This window comes from Struthio camelus, chromosome 6 (genome assembly GCF_040807025.1).
Source record: "Struthio camelus isolate bStrCam1 chromosome 6, bStrCam1.hap1, whole genome shotgun sequence".
Taxonomy (NCBI): domain Eukaryota; kingdom Metazoa; phylum Chordata; class Aves; order Struthioniformes; family Struthionidae; genus Struthio; species Struthio camelus.
The window spans coordinates 21134936-21159067 of record NC_090947.1 but is presented as its reverse complement, the minus strand read 5'-3'; positions in this window follow the sequence as shown (position 1 = coordinate 21159067).

Genomic DNA, 24132 nt, shown 5'->3' with positions numbered 1-24132 from the left:
AAGAGGTCAAGAGTACATCCATCCTGTTCTTGCTCAGCAGGCAGAACAAAACAATGAAAAATTAAAGTGCTATTGCACAAGCTGTGCAATGAAATAGTGATAACAATGCCGACACTGAGTAAACTACTTTTTCCTCATGAGAAAGTTTAAGTGTTATTGTTGTGCAACTACTTCTACAAGCCACTTACGATAGTGATATTTCCATGAAATGAATGAATGAAAAATTCGGAATGAAAAATCTGAAACCTGAATAAGATTGAATTTGTAACAAATTTTAAGTCACAAAATTTTTTTTGGACAGATGTAACGTAGTACCACACAACGCTCAGAGAGCACTGTGCATTTCAGAGCTCAGCCTGTTCAAGGTGGTTGCAACTATCCAGCCTTGTAAAAAGGCAGCAAGAGAAGTCTCAGATGGGAATGAGGACTAACTTCTGATTGAGTGAAAACCAATACTTAGACTGATATTTGGTCTTGCTCTGAAGTTTGTATCTTATGGCAAACCTACCATATTTCCTGACAGATTACTCCAAAAACCTAGTCATCCTTGATGAACGTCTGCATTTTTCTAAAGGAAAATGGGAAGGTAGGAAAAGAAAAGGGAAGAAAAGGTCTAGTAATTCGTCTTTATTACATTCAGTAGCAAAGAAGTTTTCAGAGTTGCTCAGCATCACAATGACTATTCCTTCATGAGCTCAGCTTAGACATGAGGGCCTGAAAAACTTGTCATTCAATGATCATACTTATAAAGACCTATATAAACACCTAAAAAGCTATTGGATCCACAGAAAGTAATGCAGAACAACACAGAAGTGCTAACTTAGCTCCAAAGCAGTATCAGTGCAATAGACTAGCCCTGCGGTTGCAGGCCCCCAGCTTCTGAAACTGGTCCCAGGTTTAGCCTGCTTAGAGACCCCTGTGCAATGCTCTTCACCCTTAGTTACCTCCTACAGCTACCAGCAGCTTACAATGGTTCAACACCTATCCAATGCCCTTCCTGGGAAGGGATAGATGAGGCAGAGTCCTTTTACAGCTGCAGACCCTTTTTGTTACTTATCATACCTCTCTAACCCACTATTTCTTATCCTCCACTGTGAAGAAAAAAGTAAAATCAAAATATGAAGCATCCAAAAAACTTTACTTTGCAAACTGTGCTAAGTATTTAAGATGCATCTGTGTAAAAACTAAAGGTTTCAATTTTTTCAGCTATGCAATATGCAAAGTGAGGCTAGTGATCTGTTATCAAGAACCTTGCAGAAATATTAGATGAAAGAAGTCACAAAGAATTTCCTACAGTAGCAAGTACAATGAATTAAATGAGGAATCTGATGAGCACACTGTGCAAGAGGAGGGTTATGACTCCCAGAAACCTCCCAGCCCAGCTGGCAAGCAACAGAAACCAGTTTATTGCTTTACAACTTGTTATAAGCGATCAGACTTCTGCAATACTTCTAGCAGCTCTCTGAAAGCACCAAATCCTTCTGAAAAACAAGATGAGCTGTAACCACACCAGCATGGCTCACCAGGCGTGAGGACTTACGCCCACGTGATCACACGAATGAATTATCCCAGTCACGTTACCCAGGGCAAGCATTCACACAAAACACAATGCCAGCATAAACTCCTTGTTGTTATTCTACAAAAGGCAGCACTAATAAAACATATCTAAAAATAGAAAAACAAATTCCTGCAGATAGAAAGGTTCTGCCCCTCAATATTGTTATACAAAACATAGCAACAGGTGATGGAATAGGAGACAGTCACAGAACAGCTTCCCAGCATGGCCAGCTGCTGCTGCAACAGCACTTGTACTTGCACAGAGCAGTTCCAGTTAATGCCAGATTCAAGTTTCCCAGTTCTCCAAGATGAAAAAAATATTTTTTAGATCCAGCCCTCCTTCATAAATCTACAATAAGTAGTATCAGTATTTGGCATGAATAGTATTTGTATTGACTTCTTACTAATACTTTATGGTTTTCAGTTGTCATTGTGGAGGGTGGCAAAACTAAAACATGGACCAATTGGTCATGTAAGACACTGCTGGAACAAGAGTATTTTAGTGAGGCTTTTATAGGCACGCTAACATGAAACTGATGTTGGAGCAGGCTTTTTAGAGCTAGGTTCATCAGCTATGATCCATTGCTTGAACACAATTGCTGCAATTACAGCATTGCCTTTCTACTAACAATTTATTTTAAAATAAATGCACATTCATGATACATTTTAAGATATTGCTGAACGATATATATTAGCCAATACTCTAAATGAATATTTAAATAGGTGCTAATACTTATGGCTGCATAATGTAGGCCTGTGCACATAATAACATTGAGCTGAAAATACTTATTTGGTCTATTTTCCCTGCAACACATACTTGAGTATTGCTTATCTTTTGGGGGTTTTTTTCCTCTCGCATTTTTAAAATAAATAGGAAGAAGATGTACTTGTGCAAAAGAAAAATCCCCTACAAGAATAAATTATTTCAGATTGGCCTTTTGCTTTGCTTGTTCTTCATTCCCCACTGTTTGCTCTGCTTCTCACCTCAGTTTCCCTTGCAGAAAGATATTAGGCTGATCAAGGAAAAGAGGTACAAAAGTGCAGAAAAATGGGTTCACTGAAATCCAAAGAAAAGCTAAGACCTTCTGGTCTTTGAGAGGGTTCATTTTGTGGTGGTTCTCTGCGTGTACTGCAAAGGCATGGATAGCATCAACCAACCTGAGGGCAACCTAGTAAGGAATTGTTCTTGCCACATGGCCTACAAAGTTGTTGGGAGTTTTCAGGCATTCCTGAAAGTCATTTTCTCATTCTTCACAGGCCAAAAAAGTGATTTAGTTGATTAGATAGGAAACATTTTTGTCAGAATTACCAATTGTAATTCATAGTGCAACATAGATCTTTCACATTTGTCACTGCCTCACTAGAGCTTGTGGTACGCACCTGCCAGCAGCAAGCTAGTTTGTCAGCAGGGCAACCAACTAACAATTCAGATCAAGAGGGACGTTACATGGGTGATGAGCATTGCCCAGAGAGGACATAAGCTACCAGTTGGAACAGATTACCTATTTTGTTATCAATCAGCTTCAACTAAGTACATGCTATGGGTATACTACTGCATAGACACAGACATTTATTAAGTTTAGGCAAGGCATTCCTTTGGCAGTTTAAGTCTTCTCATCACTAAAGCAACAGGGGGAAACTTGTTTATCAGGTCAAGTAGGAAAGCCCACTCACAATACTTGTCATAGCTTTTTCTACACAACTATCTGTCCTCTACAGGCAACAGGCAGAAGTTGCAACAAACAAAATTCCAGGTGGACATACAGAAAAAATTCTTCTTGAGAGCAAAGCACAGGAAATGGTACCCCTAGAGACTGTAGAATCAAGCCCTTCCTTGTATTTCTATCAAAATCAGACTTGGGACCTCTTTTAAATCAGCTTATGTTCAAGATCTCAGCTTATGTTCAAGATCTCTTCACTCCATTAGCTGACATTTAGTCAGTTATATTCTACTGGAAATGTCAACTTACACTCTTAGAACAGATGGAACCAATGACAGCAGTAGATAGTGGTTTATTAAACTTTTTGCAAAAAACTGGACCATTTCTGCCCCTTGCCTCAGCTCTTCTCTCTGTGCATGTCTAACATCCATTCCCCACACCTGGGATGACCAGTTCAGTTTTGTTCTTTCATAATTTTGATACCAAATTCACACGTCTAACAAGTATCACGACACAAAGCTTTCAGATAAGAAGTCAGCAGGATTTTGAGAGGGTTGTGCATGATATCCCTCATTTCTCACTAACCCCTGTGCTGTAACTTTACCAGTTAGGGCATCCGTGGGTGGAGATGTCTTCATGGCAATACTCAAGGTAAAGGAAAGGGTCACTGCTTCATCTATGGACTAGAGGACTCCCTCATGTGGCATATGACCCATCATCAGTTTCTCTAGGATCATCTCATTTTTGTGTGCTTTATACACTTAGCTGTTGTGTATATGCCCTTTACTCCCTTGAGAATTTCCTGGAGTTTTCCCAATGTCCTATTTGCTATACACACTACACGGTTTTCCTCATTCACATCTGTTAGATCTTTCTTCAGTCCCAAGCAGCAACTGTTTAAGAAAATCACACGCTACTTGGAAGACAGTGTACCTGATCCATTACAATTATTACATTTTATTCCATTTATTCATTTGTGAGCAACACTTCATTTCTCTAACTGAATAGGTATATTGAGAAATGCATGCTTCTATGCAGTACAATTAGTAAATGCAAAGAGAGGTGATGTTAGAAAAAATTTAAACATCGAAAGCCAAATGTATTTATTCTTCCAGAGCATGCATTAGGAAAGAAGAGGCTCCAAAACAAAATCTTTGATTCTCACCTGTGAATAACTTAATGCATAACTTCAAAAACTACTTGATACCTATGAATAGTACTCAAATTCACAAGGTACACATTTCCTGCTACTGATATATGCTTAAATCATATTCCAGCATCAGTTACATTTGAATTTGCAGTATAAGCAGTTTTGGACACATTAACATGATCTGCACATGTAAGACCTGAAAACTGGTTTGCTATATTGTCTAAGACAGCTTTTTTGGTAATAAACTTTGCACTCACTAATGGACACAAAGAGATTAAAGTCTAGTGATATTCTGATGTATGAATTACCTGGATGCATATACTCCATAGATTTCTGACAGGGCTCAGATAGGCAGTTTGTGGGCCCTGATCTACTCAAATACTGATCTGTTTCCACCAGTGAGCAGAAGTGGACACTCGAGGGAAAAAGCACAGGGCCAATATGCATGGTATTTTTAACTTAAAATTCTTTCAAGTGTCTCGCATTTCAAGAGATTTCCTGAGCTTGTTGTGGTTTGTGCATCTAGCAATCCCAGTCAGGCATTTTGTCCAAGTTCTTGCCCTGTCTCCCCAAGAACCTCTGCAAACCTCCCAAAGCATCCTTTGGCATAGTGTGCTACTCACTTTGTGGAAAAGATGCCCTCTACAGTTTTCTGTAAGCTTCATTTGGCAGCTTTTAACTCTTGTGTTGAAAGAGACTGAAAATCCATCCCTCTCCACCCATGCTTGTTCTTGTAGACCTTTATCATACCATCTTACATCATCTTTTTCCAAAGAAGAGAATCTCAGCCTACTCTACCCTTCCTACTGAAGCCATGGCATACCTTGGATCACCCCCATTTCCCTCTTCTGCATCTTCCCAGTTCTGGTGTACCTTTGTTGAGATGAACAAGCCAGAACCACACAGTTTCCAAGGTGTAGGTGAGCAACATCATTATGCCACCATATAAATCTGTTCTGTTTTGTTTTGGGATCCTTTCCTCATAATTCATAAAATTTGACTTGCTTTTTAGCCTGCTGTTGAGCACGAGCTGATGTTTTCATGGAACTATCCATCATAACCCAAGGTCTCACTCCTGAGTGGCAACAGCCAGCTCAGAGCCAATCATTTTACGTGTGAAGCTAGGACTGTTTTTCCCCACATGCATCACTTCACATTTATCTACACTGAATTTCATCTGTTTTATTGCTCAGTCACATCGTCTTTTCATATCCTTGTGTAATTCTTCAGTCTGCCCTCAGCCTCACTACCTTGAATAATTTTGTTTCAGCAGCAAACTTAGTTACCTCACCACTCCTCACCTTTTCCAGTTCATCTGTAAATGTTTATAAACAGCATAGAACCTGTGGGGCACCACTGGTGAACGCTTTCCACTGCATGAATCGATTTTTCTATCTTTTGACCAACTATTTCTCCAAAAAGGACCTCCCCTCTTATCCTATAGTTTCTTTTTCCTTAATGGCCTTAGATGAGGAAGATTTTTAAAAGTCTATTTGAATTTCAGGAGGAAACAATTACACTTATCCTTGTTCTTTTTGACCCCAAGGAACACTAAACATTTTCTTCCATGAATAATCTGCATAAAAAAATTTTAAATAGTTTAAACAAATGTAAAATAGCTTACTTCTGAGACATTAGAGACAATGTAAACATGTAAAAACCCTGGTTTTCCCTTCAGCTCTGGGACTGAAAATTACTCAAATCTGACCAGGTAACATTTCCTAAACTACAACAAGCAGGCCAACAGTCAGTGAAAATAACCCAGTCCAGTTTCCAGTTAATTTATTTCTGACCAGTTTTGGTGCCTCACAGGGCTCAAAGCTCTGTTGCGTTCAGCTCTCTCATGTAACTAGTCACCTACAGTGAAATCAGCAGAAATGAAACCTCCTGGTAAAACTGAAAGCTGCTCAACAGATGCAAAAGCTACTCATTTGTCTGAGCAACACTTTTTCTCACTAGATGGTGGAGTGAGGGGATGGCACACAGACAGTAGTTGCATAAGCCCTTTTACCATAAGAAACAGGCTTCATAAACCTTTGCTAATGATGAATAAGCTAAATATCTTAGTAACACTAGGTGTTATTTAGCTATTTCTAATATACACTGGACTCATCCAAAAACACTCTATGAAGGTTCAATTATTTTTAGTCATATCCTGAATGGGCTGTAAAATAATAACAATTGTAGTTTACATGGGATAAACATTAAGGGCTTTTATGAGTTATGCTTTGGAGCTTAAATAGATTGGCAAGTCTTCTCCCTTGTGCAATGAGTCAAGCTCACATTGGCATAGCAAAGTGGGGTTTACCTAACTGGATGAGAAAGTGACCCACTATTAAAGCCACCTGTTTGTAATTATATCTAAGTACAGTGACTGGGCTGATTTTTCCACTTTATTTTTTTTTAGAAATTTTCCTTGAAGTAGGAATGCTTTGCTTGCTTGAGGGAAGCTTATTATTTTGACCCAGCCACAGCATTGATAAATACAGCCGTAAATTTATCTTCAGAGTGAATATTGGCAGGGAGAAGCAGTACACAACCACTTAGCATCAGCAGTTATACACATAAAGGGCTGGCTTCAATAACCTCCTCTGATCCAGCTCTTTTGGAGCAGCTTTATCATTCACTAACTTCAACAGTTGTATACAAGGAGTAAAGTTAGTCATGGGATGCTCCTACTTGCTGCTGCTTCTGCACACAAATCCCTGCATGGTGGCTGCAGGACACCACCTAACCTGGCTGTGCGATCCACCACTACACAACCATTTTCTGATGAGCATCCCTGGGAATTACACAAGCAACACAAAGCTCAAAAATCAACCATGGTTTTTAAATAGTTTGATCTTGAGAGAGATGTGAAATAGCAGTTTTGCAAGGTGAAAACCAATATTTGAATCATCCAAACATCAGAATCAGAGAATAAAGAATTCATCTCATACAGAGTAGTTTACCCAGTTTCCACACACAAGTGAAATAACTTGAAGTTGTAAAAATAAATTAAGTGCAATTTATGATCCGACAATTGCGCTCAGTGGTCATAGTAGAAGAAATGTTTGGCTCCAGCTCTTTATACATAAGCAGTTCAGTTTAGACACTGCTGCTGCCTGAAGACGACTGCATTCCTCACTTATCAGGAGAAAACACCTCAGTGCTTAAAAACTGAGGTATAAAGTATCAAAGCTAGCTGCTTAAACTTGTGCTTCTAGTACCCTCTGTAGGCTTCTAAAATCAACTTGGTCTGACTTTTGAGTCTGTACACTACTATTCAAAAGCATGGCTGCAGATTTGAAAGCCAGATTTTAAGCAGTCAGACTTGACACTTGCAGCCTTATTTGCTAAAGGAGGAAAATAAAGGAAGTGAAATACCTTGAAGACAATGCTGCAGAAGGTATTAAAGCTGCTTGCTTGTAAATCTCACAGTATGATACTGTTCACGCAGTGAGGGAATACAGTTCTTGCCTTCAAACAAGCACTTAAAACTACAACACTTGTGAAGGTTACTGGAAAGATGAACTTACTGACCTGGTAATTTCTGGGACCTTTTTTCAAAGAGCAGATTGTGTCACAGGTAATAACTAAGTCCATTCTCTCATGTATGACTGATGTCAGTGGACAAAATTATTCCAATTACATATGGACAATTTTTTGGATTAGACCACTGCAATTTTTTGGTATTCTGTAGGCACAGAAAAAAAACTCAAGTTTGAAAGGAAAAGCAAATATTTACCAAAATTGTGTATTTTGAAATTATATTTTGCATGAGAGAAAAACATATTATTGTAGAACAAACATATATAAAGCAGTTATATTTATGATTTTTTACTTACAATTTAAATTATATCTAGTATGTACACTAATGGATCAATATGTACAGATAAGTTTTTTCCCTGTTGACTTTTTAAAATAGGGAAATAAACATTAAAAATCCAATGTACTAGCATGGTTTAATCAAAAATGTCATAGGTCTTACAAATAGAAGGCCACTTTAAGTTTAAATTCTAAAACAGAAGAAATTCACATTTCCAGAGAAAAAATAATCACAGGAAAATGTTGTATTTGCTGTAGCATCATTAACACTACAGAGTATTAAGGACTAGCAAAAGTTCAGCTTACTGTACCTAAGAATTGTAGGTGCCTAAGACTAAAAATGTCTAAGTGTTTCAAAAATGGGTAAAGTCAGCTGAAATGTCATTTTAAGCATTATATTTCATTCACTTTTTCCCCCCATATTAATTTTTTTTCATGACAGGTAAGGAAGAGAAGAGTTTTTTTGTCCTGGTCTTGCCCTTTCAAAGTTACCTATTTCAGTGTTTCCAGGGGAAGGAAGCACAAACACAACAGCCTGGCCTGGCATATCTCTTTTGCATGCCTAACAACCTGTACATACCTGCCTCCTAGAACACATACCGTTAGCAATTACCAATGCAGCTTCAGTTTATTATGCAAAGAAAAGAAACTCATGGTGAGAAGGAACTATAGTCCTTCACTGGAATCAACATCGGTGGAAACAACCAAAGACTTCTCATAGCAGAGTAACAGAACAATTAACAAATAAATCCTTACGGGGCAAATACATTCCAGTTAATACAGCTATATAATATGCTCACAAGAATGAAATTAACACTCATTTACTGTAACAGTCTGATTCCTCCCTTGTTTAATAGAGAGCTGTAGGTAGGAATTGTGCTCAGCGCACCAATAAAGCTGGTGAGCTGTACCCCAAGGGCGGTCTTGACTTTCACTCTCCAAGACCATTACTACCTTCAAACAGTAGAGGTCCATTGAAAGCTCAAAAGTTAGAGTCAAACAACAAGAGCATCTGGGGAACAAAGGACAGTTTTCCTAGACATTGAGCCAGGGAGCTCATTGCTGCAAAAGCCAGGCGAGCAGCTCAGCTTAATTGCATCTGCCATAAAACAAAAAGCTGGTTTTGCCAGTTTGGTGTTCATGCAGTAAGGCCCCTATCTCCCCCACTTCCATGCAAGCACATGCTAACCTAAAGAAATTCTTCTACAGTCTTGAAAGAGGGGTGAGTGGAGAAGCAGAAAAAGAAGATTAAATAGATCAAGTTTTTAATACAAATAGAGAGGAACTCCAAGGCTAGAGAAACATGTGTCAAGTCAGACCAACTTAGTTTAGTAACAGGGCTGGTGCAGTAACACAGTAACAGAAGTTAGCTAGTTTCTACCAAAACAGTATAAATCTTTGCTTCTCATGAGAAGCTTTTTTTTGGTCAGTATTTATCCATAGCAAAAGACAGAGCTGTGCAAGTGCACCTGACTTACAACAGTGCATGCTAGTCAAGTGCAATAGCCAACACTCCACAAGTTAAGAGTAACTTGAAAATTTTGATGAGTCAGTGATCAATAAGACAGGGACTAAAACCAGCAACAACAGATGAAACAAAAGCTTTTCTTCCATACTATGTTATTCAGACAAATCTTCCAGAGCTGTTGTATGCCATGTACATTGCAAAGAAGCTGTACAGACTACCAAAGAGCAGGAATTACAATGGTTAGAAACACATTTATGAGTCAAAAAGGCATCTTCACTCAACTATAGCCATAGGATGACACAGCAGGTACAAGCCTAGCACTAAACACGGATTGCTCCTTTACGAAAGAAATTGCAGACAAATGCTTTTTTGTGCTAGGATTCAACTCTAATTTTTGTATGTGCTGGAGCTATTAGAAGAGGATCAACATAATATTCACCACCAGAATAACATGAGTTTCAGATTATTTCATAAACCCTTCTTTTAGATGGGTTACAACTTCACTCAAGAATTTGAATGTTTCTAAATTTAATTAGTATTCATAACTTGGAAGCTTCTCTGCATCCTGAGGCCAGGTCTGGTTGTCACTAATGTATACACACCCATACTCTTATTTCTTGGAAGAGGAAAGGTGTTTTGGCTTTCACTTTCCAGTACTGAAATTAAGACAACAGCCAACACAATAATAACTGGAAATGCCACAAAAATCCACAGCTAGCCTAAAAGGGAAGCTGCAAGAGTTATACACCAGGAAGAAATCTTAAATTTTTACATTTTCAGTTATCTGTATACTATATTACCATGATCCAGAAGCTCAGACTACGCTGATGCCAATCATGATTTGTTCTAAGAGTGCCAAATCCAGATTTTTAGCTAGGCTATGTTTAGAAAGGTTACATAGTTAATGATAGTGGTACTTCTCCCTTTTTAGTTCCTGTTCCTTAGAGGAACTGGAGACTGTTAGGGCTGTCTGAATGCTAAGGGACATTCATAGGGGAGCATTTAATCCTCAATGTGCAAAAAGGCCATCACTCTGCAAATTAGAGCTAAAGGAAGAGATCATAGGTTACAGTTTGGCTGCAGAATCATGAAAGGCTATATCCTTTGAATCTTAGGCATCGCTTGTATTAAATATGTTTGTCTATTAAAAGATTAAAAAGAAAAAAGAAAGAATACACATATAGAAATGTTAAAGTAGAGACGGACTTGGCTGTAAACATTGCTTTTATACATGCTCCATTATGAACCACAAGAGGGGGAAAAAGGGAAAAAGACTTTTGCCAAATATGTATCTGCAATCTTTTTCCTTGCAGTATTTTATGAAAAGTCTCTTTTTACCCCCTCCTGCTTTTTGATAAGTAATTGAAACATGTTTAAACTAGTGAGTTTTAGTCCCCTTTAGAGATTTTTTGAGATAGTATTTTCTCAAACATCTAGAACTGATTTGCAACTGAAAGTGTCCAGATCCAACACTTCAGCAGATACATGAGCTATTTCTCCATATAGAACGAGTTTGTATGGAAATATATGTTGTGACAATTGCACATTTTATGAACATTCCCAGCTAAAAGGAAATACATAAATGCTTAACATTAGAAAAAGTTAAAAAGTCCACATTGAATTAGTTGATTTTGTGCTGTAACAGCCAATAGCTTTAGTTCAGTTACATATACGCTTAATGGATATATTCTAAAAGAAAAGACATTCTGAATGGATTCATGCAAAAAATATGAATTCTATTGGATACTAAATGCAGTGGGGAAACTGGTTAGCCCACAACTTTGAGCTGTGAAATCAGATCAAATTAATGTTTCTCTCCTTTTTTAATGATTATCATAAATTTTTAGTTTAAAACCGTGAAGACTTGGATTTTTTGGAATATTAAGGCATGAGGTATGTCTTCCAGAGCAAAAGTTGTTTACAGCTTTTGTTGAAGCAGCCTAACAATATGAATGAGGAAGAAATTTCAATCACTTTTAGATGATTCAGGAAAGCCCTACACTCTTAAGTGCTCCCTCAAAAAATGTTTCCACAGCACAATAATGTCATAAAACAGGTTCTCTTCAGGGGATCCTCAGTTCAGAGGTATTTAGTCCAGATGAGCTTTTCACTCTGAGCAGAAGTTTGAAGGTCCCTTCTGCTGAAGAGCTCAAATTCAGATGTCACAAAAAGTACAAAGTAAAAAATGTAAATATGGCAGAGGTGTCCATGACAGACATGGTGAATGTTTGTAAGGCAGGAAAAATTCTATAAAGATCAGTGGGTCTGGTCTTCGTAGTCTCAGGGTTAAAACTATTTTCAGATTGCAATAGTCAGACAGAAAAGGATATTGAAACTGCTGTCTCACTTTTCCTCTCAACTCCTACATTTCTTTCCTTCTCCATCTCCTAAATTACTCGGGAAACAGAACTGAGGTTCTAAAATTATTTGCAGTTTGTTGTTTCAGATCATTCAACTTTTTTATTCAGGCTCTGTTCAAAGGCCTCTTATTTGCAGAAGCATCTATCTCCACTTTTATTCTGGCCTCTACCCTGGCAAAACAGCTCCTTCCATCCCAGCCTCTGAAGGCTTAGCTCATTTCTCCTACCAAGTTTCTTTCTCCTGTCTCAAGTCCCTCTCCCTCAACCACCTCCAGCAATTCTCAGGGATAACACTCAAAATCCTTTCCTTCTGCCTCTGCAGCCTCACATGCACTTTTCTCTAAAGCTGATAGAAGAGGCTACATGTGACAATAACATTGGTTTGCAGTGCTCCAACCATCCTCATCTGTCCACAACCTTAATTGCTTGAAAATCGTCACCGTATCCACTGTGCTGCACTAGGTGCGAGCCCTGCCGCCTCACTGGGCCACCTTGGGGAAATCCTCATGCTGACCCACCCAACACCTGAACACTGGCTTATGCTAGCAGCTAAAGCTGCTTTATTAGGAAACTCAAACACCCATATAAAGTTTGCAGCAATACATTGCACCATCATAAATGCATTATCCTTTTGTTACATCATTTTATATAACTGGAGCTACATTTTTAAGTCATTCTTTATTCCTGTGTACACCACCAGGAACTGCAAAACTGGATTATACTATATGTGAGGCTCAAAGGGCAATATTTCACTATGCCTAAGTGACCACCGAAACTAACGGCTTTAAGCAAAGCAAACTTCAAGGGAGGAGAGACACAAGCTGCAAAGAGATGGGCACCATGACACAGTTTAGGAAAGCCTGCATGATCCATACTGAAAAAGATTTCTATCCTCAGTAAGTGCTATAGGCAACTGTCCTGAGCAAGTCCTGCTCATCCTCCAGCTATGAGGAGATGCTGAGGTAGCCAATTTCCACCTTTTGTATTTTTCCTAATTAATTTTTTTCCAGGCTGAGAAGATGTATCAGTTACATTTACAACTACGGACCTCCAGTCCTCTGCAGTTGTTGGGATATAAGACCTGCTCCAGCCACTTATGTCACATCTGGGAAGCTCTTATTAAAGGCAAATTTAGTAGTAGTGTAGTTACTACAGGTAGACAAAAAAATAAAAACCCATAATTCACCACTTGACAGCGAGCTATCTAGTGATCAGGGAACAAAAATCGAGAGCAAAGATCCCGTTGAAGACCCACTTGTAGAATTTCCAAAGCTCCTGATAAAGGAAAAAAATCCACAGTCCAATAGTATGGATGAGACCTCCCATGTTTTCCTCTGTACAATTAACTCTCTACACTTATTGGTGTGCAATTTTGGCTGAAACTTTTTTTTGTCATTCTCCCTGTAGGGCCATGGCACAATAACTCCAGTGATTAGAGGAATTTTTAAAATTCTTCATGGCTTTTAGACAAATGTTTTCCAGTTAAGGTAATAGGAATATCACCACAAAACCTAGCATGCTGCTTTGGAAATCCTGAGATCAACACAACGATTGCAGGAATAAGCAAGAAGGTATTTGGTACCATCCACCTTGTAACCTACCTCCTTTCAGCTAATATGGAGGTAGCAGAGGAAGGAGACAGGTTCCACAGTGGCTTTATCAGGAACCTCAGGAAATACTGACTCTTTGTTAAAAGGTACTTCCCACTTGCAGTAGAAACCAGGCTTTGTTTCTGAAGAATATTTTTCAAAAGTTATTTATTTCAAGGATGTTCTTTCACCCTTGCATTTCTGGATGAACAATTTTAAGTGTACTTAAAACATGCAAAGACACATAAACCTTGTTGTTGAAATACAGAGACAGCTTATTATGTTGCAATTAACTACTTACTTTACATCTTCCAGTTAGGTTGCTCCTGAAGTGCTACTCAGCACAGTTCCACAAAGACTCTAAACAGTCAAATTCTTCTAGTGCTACTACCAGTGTACATTCTTATTAGACTTTTGTTTGGTTGCGGTGGAATGGTTTAACACCGTTTTTCCCCTCAGTTGATTGGGCTGGGCAATATTTTCTATACACACTTATACTATTTTATCTCTACACATTTAATGAGACATTTGGAGAATGAAATACAAAAGACTTGGATGCATAGATGGTTACAGAAGCCTTTCAGTGCCAAAGTCTTGAATTGGCTTAGCTACCCTGCTGGTTCTTATTATGCAGCGTTTCCAGTATTGTGAATATTTTGCAGATGAAGTACATGAGGGTTGCTCTATTCAGGGTGACATGTAGTTATTCACTCAAGGCCTCATTTACTCCTGTGACTTTAAACCAAAGCAGCAACAGCATTCAGATGTATGAAAGAATAAAAAGAATAGCCATAAATACCTAGTTTTGGCAAATTCATAAATAAATCTGGACCAGAAGGTATAATGTGGCCCTGGTGCACTCCTGTGCACGCATACTGTGCGGCTTTTGTGAGACAGGAGGAAGAGGGCTATAAAAGGGAGACAGAGACAGCCCAAGGAAACAGCACACAGCCAAACAAGGAAATCACAGAATGAAGCAATTGCTGGGAGCAGATGTAAAGATGAAGAATGTTAAGAAAAACTCATACATGAAAGTGTGTGACGAGGACAGATTACCACAAACCCAGAAAAACAAAACAGTGGCAATGAAGTATTTCAGACACACACTCATGGAGATATAAAAGCAACAGTATTCTCCCTCTAGAGACAATATTCACTTAACTAACTTCTAGATGTGAAAAGTTACAAGTAAGATTAGGGTATAGCAGCTGGGCATTTTCTGTCTTTCCTCCCTTTCACTTACAAAACTCAGTTTAGAAAATCTGGTCTGCCTGGCTCACAGTGCATCTACCCATGACAGGAAAGTTTCAGTCATACTAATACAAAAGCATTTCTGTGCCAGTGAGTTAAACTAGAACAGTATAAATACACTCGTATCTCTGCAACAAAACTGTCCTAGTGCAGACAAGACTTAGTAGCTAAATCTGAGCAAGGATTCACATTTTCTGTGAGTCAAATTAAAAGTGAATCCATTTCAGAACATGAATGCGTACTTGTGGAAATAATTACAGTGTTTGTTGAGATCTGCTAGGTACTGTCCCTCAATTTCTCCGCTACAGGTCCAGCAGCTTCTCCAAGTGCATTTTCTCTGCAAGGGGTAGGAACCATCATGCAAGACATGGCACCTTAATATTTCACTACTGTTCTGTTAATGTTGTTGAAATTGTCAACATTTGGGATGTATTAGGTCAGCACATTTAGGCTGTCAGGCCAATTAACACTCTCAGGCTGCACAGTCCCTCCCCACACATCCAGCTCCAGTCAGAGGAAACCCAACAGCACAACTTGCATTAGCAGCACAGGAGCACAAGGAAACACTAGGCACACAGGTTTGCAGGACACAGTTGTCATTAACTGCACTTCTAATTCTTCAGCCTACAAATAAACTGGTACTAACTTACATATATATTTTTGAAATATTTTTTCCCTTTTGTCAGAGGCAATTCTAAAATGACACATTCAATATCAGAACCATGAAAACCAGCTGGATCAAGATAGTGAACCTGTCATTTTAACACTTTCACACTGCCCTTGCATTTGTTGAACCCAGTGCTTCTTGCAGCATATGAGCCTAGGATAGACAAGCATTTTCATTATGAAAATTTTCAGCCTTTCTTTTAAAATTTAAGTGTAGCACGTTGATTAATAAGGGAATGACACTTATTTTGAAATAAAACACTTAAGACTCCTATTTACTGGGTATCAGCAGTGCATCAGAAGGTAGAATTTGTCCCTTAGGCCTTCTTTAGGCCACTCTAACATGTATTTGTATACCATGCGTACATAGAAAGAGAAAGATAATAGTGGCAATAAAAAGCTGCAGCAGCTAACGGTAAACTGAAGAGGTCTGCTCTGCAGGAAGGCTTAAGAGGTTTCCCCATTTTGAAGTACTGCACAGACTACTCACTAGATACAGACTCTGAGTTCCAGGGCATGCACAATAGGAAGTACTCAATAACAATTCCACATTTTAACTGCAATGTTTTCTCATCTCCGCAATTTCTATTTTCACTCAAATTGAGAAAGAGAAGATATTCTGGAAGAAGTGAAGTCTAAAAAGAAGAATAAAAGAACAGCCAGAACACTATTTTAGTGGCTGTTCTGATCACACTGTAAGTAACCCTAATTTTTCCAGCCCAGAGTAAAAGACCTTGCAGCTGATTTACACCCTATTTTTTATCCTTGGTCTTTACTATAGTGTTCCGATTTCATCTCACTTACAGGATACATAGGTAAGGACTGTAACATCCCAGGCTTTTGCAGAACAGCTATACTTACGTGGTCATTTTAGTTTCTCATGTAAAACCTAAGCTTCATGTCATCTGCTATCTCACAGAAGCTATCTGATCTCTCTGCTTTATTTCCATTCTCATCACAGAGCCTACAGCAGTTATGAGTTTTGTGTATTCTCTCTCAGCATTGTTTTTTTTCCCAGGCTGATGGTTATAAAACCCTCACAGAATTTCCAGTTTGGACTAATAAAAGATCTGAAGGTGATCATACTTAACGCTTCTCTACTACACTACTTTAAGAGCTGACTGTATACTGCTTTCCCTCATCCATGCACCTTTGTCATAACCCATTTGACTCGATACGTCTTCAAGAAACTAGTGTTAGCAATGTCTTCAGATCACTAGATTTTGGTTGCTGCACAGTTGGTACTGTTTCTATGCATTCTCTCAGTAGACTCCAGAGGTGAACAGTACCAGTACAAGTACAACAGTTGTCAGTGCAGCCTACTCAAAATATACCCATTTGTATTACCCTAAGGTTCTTTAACCCTCAGTGAATACCTGCAACATCTGTGGTTGGATAGATTAACTCACACCGTTGCAGGACACCAAAGTAAGAAGGTGGGCTCCTCAAGCCTTGCACATAAGTCCTTTTTTAAATTCAGACTTAAGCAACCTGGTGTTCAACTCCCACAACCCTTTTAACAGCTCCCTTGGCACAAACATGCAACTTCACTAGCCTTTCTGTACTTCCTCATTGTATGGAAACATATAGCTTCATCAGATTAGGTACAAGTAGCAATTCCACACAGCAGTATAAAAATTTCCAGCTGCTCCCCACTACACAAGGTGAAAAAGTACACTTCACAGTACAGAGCCACATGAAGAGCCCTGATATTTTAGTAAATAAGTATGCACACTAGAATGCACATCTGACATATGCTGAGATGCTCGGAACACTCGTATCCATTTTGTTTCTTTCATTTTCTTTGATTCTTTCTGCAGGTCTCCTCCAAAATCCTTTGTATGTTTAAATGCATGCTACTACTCCATCAGCTTTAGTCATTATCTCTCAACACCTCTGCTTCTATTACTTTTTATTGTGATTCAAGCAATATAGTCATAGCAGCTACACTTGTAAATCCTTCGAGCTGTCATTTCAAACAGCTAGAACCTGCTGATTGCTCCTCCTCCTCGCTCAGCACCTTGCTCCAATAAGTTTGCTTGAAGTGCCATTAATTTGTAGAACAAATTCTCCTTTTAAACTTACAAAAGTTTTCATGCTTTTCAGCCTCACAGAATTTTAATAAGCAGATTTAAAAAAATAGTGAAATTAGCATATCCTAGCTCCCCCTCCAAGCATTTGTATCACTTTCCTACCATCATTTAGCTATCAAAACTGGTAGGAAATATACTCTATATATTAGCATTTTAGCTCATATTTGCATTTGCCTTTGAAGTGGCTCTCCAAATGACCCACACTTAAAGCACTTTGGTTCTCACTGCAATGTGATACATCAGGAGCCAAGTCAGAACTTCTGGTGCTAAAGCAATTGTAATAGTTAATAATCATTGCTCACTTCAAGCTAAACTGCAGCATGAACGAACCGCCCTCTCCCCCCCCCCCCCCCTTTCTCCTCTGCTGTGCTGGAAGGGGATTTGGTACCTGTCCTGAGCTCAAGACCTTCCTGCTGTCATGCCAGGAAGCAGCAAGCCCCCCTCTCCCCCCCCAAATCACTCCCACACACTCTCAGAAGTGCAAATATTTATTTTCTAGTGACCTTGATCAAAAACAGTACACTGACTTAAGCCTCCATCCAAACTTTAGTCACTCTCTAAGCTGACTTCAGAGTGCAGAATCTGTCTTGGCAAAATTTTGCCTCCTTTCCTGAAGTCATGGGGCTGGGCTGCACTACCCCACTACTTGGCCATTGCCCCAGGCTTGGCCTTGTTGCTGCAGGCTCCAGCTCTTCACTTATTCCCAACTGCCAGGCAAAAGGTCACATAGCCTTGTGCCAATTAACTTCTTTAAATTACAGAGTGTGGCAATACATGTGTGTTATCCTTGCCTCAGTTTCCCCCATTTCCATATACTGCTTTGAGAGCATAAAGAGTTAAGCTCTCAGTCTGGAGAGCGGAGAAGCCCAGACATATTGATGCATCTTCTTCTAACAGAGGTCAACATTCTTTCAAAACTGAACACTTAAGAGCTGCATCCTTCACCAAATATTAAGACTGAACCTTTTTCTTCTATCCTGCTCCTCCTGAAACTCACAGACCTCAAAGAACCTATGTAAAGAAAATGCCCTTTAAGGAGATGGCACCAAAAGTAAAACAACTCTGGAAGCATCTGAGCAGATAAGACAAGGTGAGACAGACAAATAGCAATAAATCCTTCCAGTTTAAGCAAGGATTCATGGAAAAAAAAGGATTTCCTTTCTACCAGACTGCACATTTCCTAAGGAAACAAACATGAAGACTGTAGTTCTCTAATGTAACAATGAAGAAATACTGATTCAGTTTTGCCAAAATTGTTTGCCTAGCTGTAACGATGCTTGCTGTGCAAGCTACACAATCTTCCTGTCCTTATTTCAGTAAAACAGGATTAGGCTGCTCCAATGAGGTCCAGAATTGAGAAGGCCCAAATTTATTTTTTCTTCCTTCTTTAAGGAGCAGCAGAGGTAGACAGGTAGCCCAAGGGATGGTTCTCTAGGGCAACTGAAGGCAACTAAGACAAAACCATAAAGGCAGCACTGTGGGAAAGGCAACCCTCCAAAGCTATGGATTTAGGATGCTCTTGCTGCACTAAGAAAGCATTGATATTTTCTGGCTTCAGGGTAGAATACTTTGAGACCAAAATCCTTTTCAAAGTCATTACTGCCTGCACAGGTCCAGCTCTGATCAAGGTGAGACCAGAATTTCAACTTATGGCTGAGTGCTCATATGCAAGATTTTTAGCTAAATGTTATGAACATAAAAGCATCTTGGAGAACTATAAAACAACATTTGTAGGGCTTACAACAGTTCTTAACCACAAAGGCCTCCTAAGGGCAACTGGCTATCCATTTCTACTTCTGGGGCAGGGGAGCACTCTTTCTGTAGCTCTAACAGTAGTGGCTAAGACAGCTGTTAGAGACAGATTAGTGAATATAATGGACCACTGGTCCAATCCATGATCATTAATGTGTTCCTATATTGATAGGAGTTTATGACAATTTCATCACCCCACTGCAACTCTCAGAATATTGTGACTAGAAATTCTGGATGATCTGCCAGAAATTTGCTGTCTATAAAAATCAGAGATGAAAAATACAGACCATTGCCAATACAGGAGTTATCTTTTCATAACATCCTCTGCAATGGCAGCTGGATCCTAAGCAAATCCTGAAAGAATCTTTTAAGGCACTTTTCTCATTATTTGCATATACTGGAGTCCTTCCAGCACTCCAGGCTAATTTCTTGTGTCATCCTCCTCAGTCTCACAACTCCCCGCTAACATCGAGTGTTTTGTGATTTCTGTATAGCCTTTGCCACTTCCTAGGCATTTCTCTTCTGCTAGCACTATTTCATGTTTTCAAATTTCTTTAAGAAATGATATTCATTCCTAATAAAATTCCTTGTACTTTATCTTCAGGTTTGCAGAAAAAAATTGAAGATTTTTTGCTAGCATTCAGGGACAATTTAAATTGCAAAAGGAAATACCATTGTTTCAATAAAATCATAACTTCTCTCCCAGGAGAGTTTCACTATACAGGCATATGATCTGATTAGCTATGATAGGATGCACAAGTCCAAAAAGTTGGCATTAATTCGCTACAGATTGACATCCTTCACTGGAAGATATAACATGAATATAGAGCACAAATTACAATATATGTAAGTGTTAACTGCCTAGTGGAAGAAAGTTATTGATAAAATTCATGATAGTGAGGGTACCATGAAAGTTTCTTCCTATTATATAGCAACATTAAGTCAGTTGAACATAAAAGGTTTAATAATTTTAATGTTTACATTAAAATTTGATATTGTCCACAAACAATATATCTAACTAAATTGCTTGCCGTTTTCAACGAGGAGCTCCTCTTTTCAAGGCTACATGAAAAGTTTGAAAGTGATTCATATTAGGACTTCTCATTTTACTGAAGATTTTGGCAAGTATGAGAAACGTCCTTGAATGTGCCACTGGAAGAACCTAAGTGTAGTGTCCGTGGAGCTGGTCTGTCATGAAGATGTTACAATGAATATTATGAAGATAAAGACAATTTTTGTTGGAAAAGGAAACATTTTCTCATAGGAGACACTTGAGAAAAAAGAAACCAGAATGCTTCTAATACAAACAGGCTTGTATAGTTTAGAAATTTGAATAGGGCCACTTCTTCAAAATTGCAGCACTTGTTTCAACTTTGAGACTCAGTGGTAGAGCCTTTTGGGGTCAAATGATTAACCAATATTTGAAAAAACAAGCTTTGCAAGATTGCTTCCATTTAAAGGAGTAGCAGAGGGGTGGGTCTCATTAACACCCTGCTTACTCTCAGATATCAGTCTTGTTCCTTTGAGAACAGTGGAGAAGCAACAGCACATGTGAATTTGACAGTTTCTAAACAGGAACATCTAATGTATTTGATGCACAGGAAGTCATTCTCCTTGCTGTATCCCAGTTTCCGCTCCAGCAAATTTCTGCCCATGGCTTTTCTCTGATCAGGTCTGCCCAAGTGGCCAGCTCTTAGCATCCCATTTCCAATTGTCTTGCTATATCAAAATATTTTTATTTGAACCTGAAGAGTCTAATATGGCTTAGATTTTAACTACATGACTGCTTTTGGATCAAAGACCTTCCTGATGTCAGACATTTGCACTCGAGCATAATACTAAATGCCAAGTGCGGTGACAGGTTTTTTGCTGAACATGAATATATTTCCTGGTATATTTTTAATTTTTAGGCTGAATTAAATAGGTCCTTCATTTAACAAGTTTAATCCCTCCCCCCAAGATAATGAGTAATAATTAACTGCAGCATCAGTTATAACGTTTAAGTATTTGCAGAGTTTAAAAGGTGTTCTGCTCTCACTAGAAGTTCTCATATTATGCAGATATTTAAAAAAAATTCTAGGCAGATCACCTCTTTAGTGTATGCAGTAGAAAGCTTGACCCTATCATCAACTAAATCCTATTTACAGAGCATTTTAACTGATATTCTTTCAGATCCCTAAGAGTCTACCCCATGTCTTTAAAAAAACCTTACAAACTCTGATTTATTGTCACAATTTATTTTTAAGAGCTTTATTGCCTAACAGTAGATCAGCTTAACTTGCTTTAGGCATTAACAACAGTACATTAGTAGGCCAATTATAACACTAAAAGTTTAATTTGTAAACTAGTACAAATCATTATTGTTTCACAAAATGAGGTTTCCATCCTATTACTAACATATATTAGCAATGTCAATTTTAGTCTAATTGTAGGTTTGATTTAAGATGCTTAAGTCAATTTTATTGATAGGCCATGTCATCTACAATATATTACAGGTGGCCTGAAAGCTTACAGACAAAGCTAAAAACACAGCAGCAGAATAATTTTTTGCTGTTCCTTCCACTTTATTTTTAAGAATCAGGCATAAATGATGCTGAGGGCAACCCCAAGAAAAAAATTACTGTACTGAGTAATACTATTTATCATTTATTTTAATAATCTACAAAAGCTTTCTCCTCCTAGTGGAAGAGACCATAAACAGTTGCTATTATATTCAGTCTCAATAAAACCTGTAGAATTTGGTGGTACTTTATTAAACCAGCTTAATTCAACTGCAGGTTTTGCTTTTTTATATTAACAGCAAACAATTATGATAGTCTTAAAACAGTATACTGCAGACTTTTCTTCACCGTATTAACAGTCTGGGTTGTGGTTAGAGACCCATCGAAACCCTGGTCCTATCAAACAGTGGTAAAATCCTGGTTTTATAATCATAATTTTACTCCTAGAGTTTAAAGGAGCACCTAGCTCCACTTTGCTAAAGACCTTGAAAATGTATGAAATTTGATTAGCTTAATCTCTGATTACACTTGCAAAGCATGCAATCAGGCTTTTTGTTCTGCAGTTGCAAAGCAGTATGATGAGATCCTGAGAAACTACAGAGAAACACTAGAGAATACAAATACCATCCAACATGTTCCTGGGAGAGCACTCAGTTTCATTGGTGGCAAAAGACAGGTCAGGCAATATACAAGTTGCTTAGTGTCTTAGTCTTTGATATTATAAAGAGTCATTATAGATGACAGGCTTACAAGTCAGCATGAAGAAAAAGTGGCATAATGCCTGCCATTAACAACATGTTGTAGATGCTTTAAATATCTCTTAATACAAGCCACCATACTTTTCACTGGCTCCTGGTTCTTTTAGCTTGTGTTCTTTCCAAAAAGGAGAAAAGCAATGAGCAAGAAGGGCCAAATGACAGAGGCAAGCACACACAAACTGTAATCACAGCTTCTTTAACAGAAGCAGTGTCATCAAGAGGAGCTAGTGACTGAACCTGGGAGAAGGGAACCGATTTTGCCTGGCTTCAAGTGCTACTCCTATGCTATAGTCAAGTATTATTACATTTGCATTCCCCCAGCTCAGCTTCCCCTGAGCATGCCGGGGATAAGGTTGGAGCAAACCTCACATCCCTTATCTTGAGCACCTTGCTAACAGTACCTGCAGGACATTTAACTTGAGCCATGATTGGGGGGTTTCGCAAAGTCTTTGCAGTACATTGAAAGTGTTGACAGCATCATGATAGTATATTTAAATACCTAGAGAAGTCAGATTTTTAATTCTAAGGATTACAGCTGACAGGTCCTACATAGCAAGTGGAAGTCAACACCACCCAAAAAGCAATCAGCACACCACAGCCTGGAGACAGACAGCAGGGGTCATGCATTAACTCAATAGCTTGAAATGAATCAAGAAGGGCATTGGCTTGAACACCTCCTCCTTTCATGTGGGGGTTACCATTCCTCTCTGGGGTTTTGGGAAGCTAAATGTCATGAAAATCTGTAATGTATGCCTCTTTCTGCAAGCTCTAGTGAGTCCAATTCCTTTGTTTTTCCCCTTTATTTTCAAAAAATGCCAATAAGTTTAGGTTTTAATTAGGAGTTAAGGAAAGAAACGTGTTGTGACTGGAGTGGAGACCTCTTTAAAGCAAGTGGTTTATTAGTCTAAACAACACACTCAGCAGTAGGAAACCCAATTTTTTGTTTTATAGCTGCCAAAATTGCTAGTGTGCATAGAAGCTTCTTACCCAAGATATCACAAGTAGTAGACAGTAATGCAAAAGAAGTTTGCATTTTTTGTTTTGCTTATTAAGCAGCCTTATTGTTTTAAGCAGTAGTCAATTAATCATTGAAAACCTTGTCCTGACTGTAATTAATAACTATAGATGCGAAAAGCCAAGATAGATCTCAAGAAAAGCAAGCCCATCTCCAAGAACAGATTTTTATTCTCTACTGCTACTGAAGCTCAGACTACTCCAAAGAACCTGTGGCTGAACTATTCAAAGCAGAAGGAGGGGGAAGGAAAATACAGTCCTTGTTACTGCACACTTTCAAAATCTCACAGGCAGGAATAGAAAACAATTACTGATCAGACAAGAAGGATTAGGCAGTAATACTCTAAGTAATAATGGATACCTAGAATATAAATGCAAGTCTTCCTTTCATCCTTCATACAGAAGCTTAAAACAAACTGTTGTAGCCATGGAAAGGTCTGCAAAACTGAATGCCAGGTGTGGCGTGGAAGAGCACAAATCTCATAACAGCTTTTCACAAACAGGT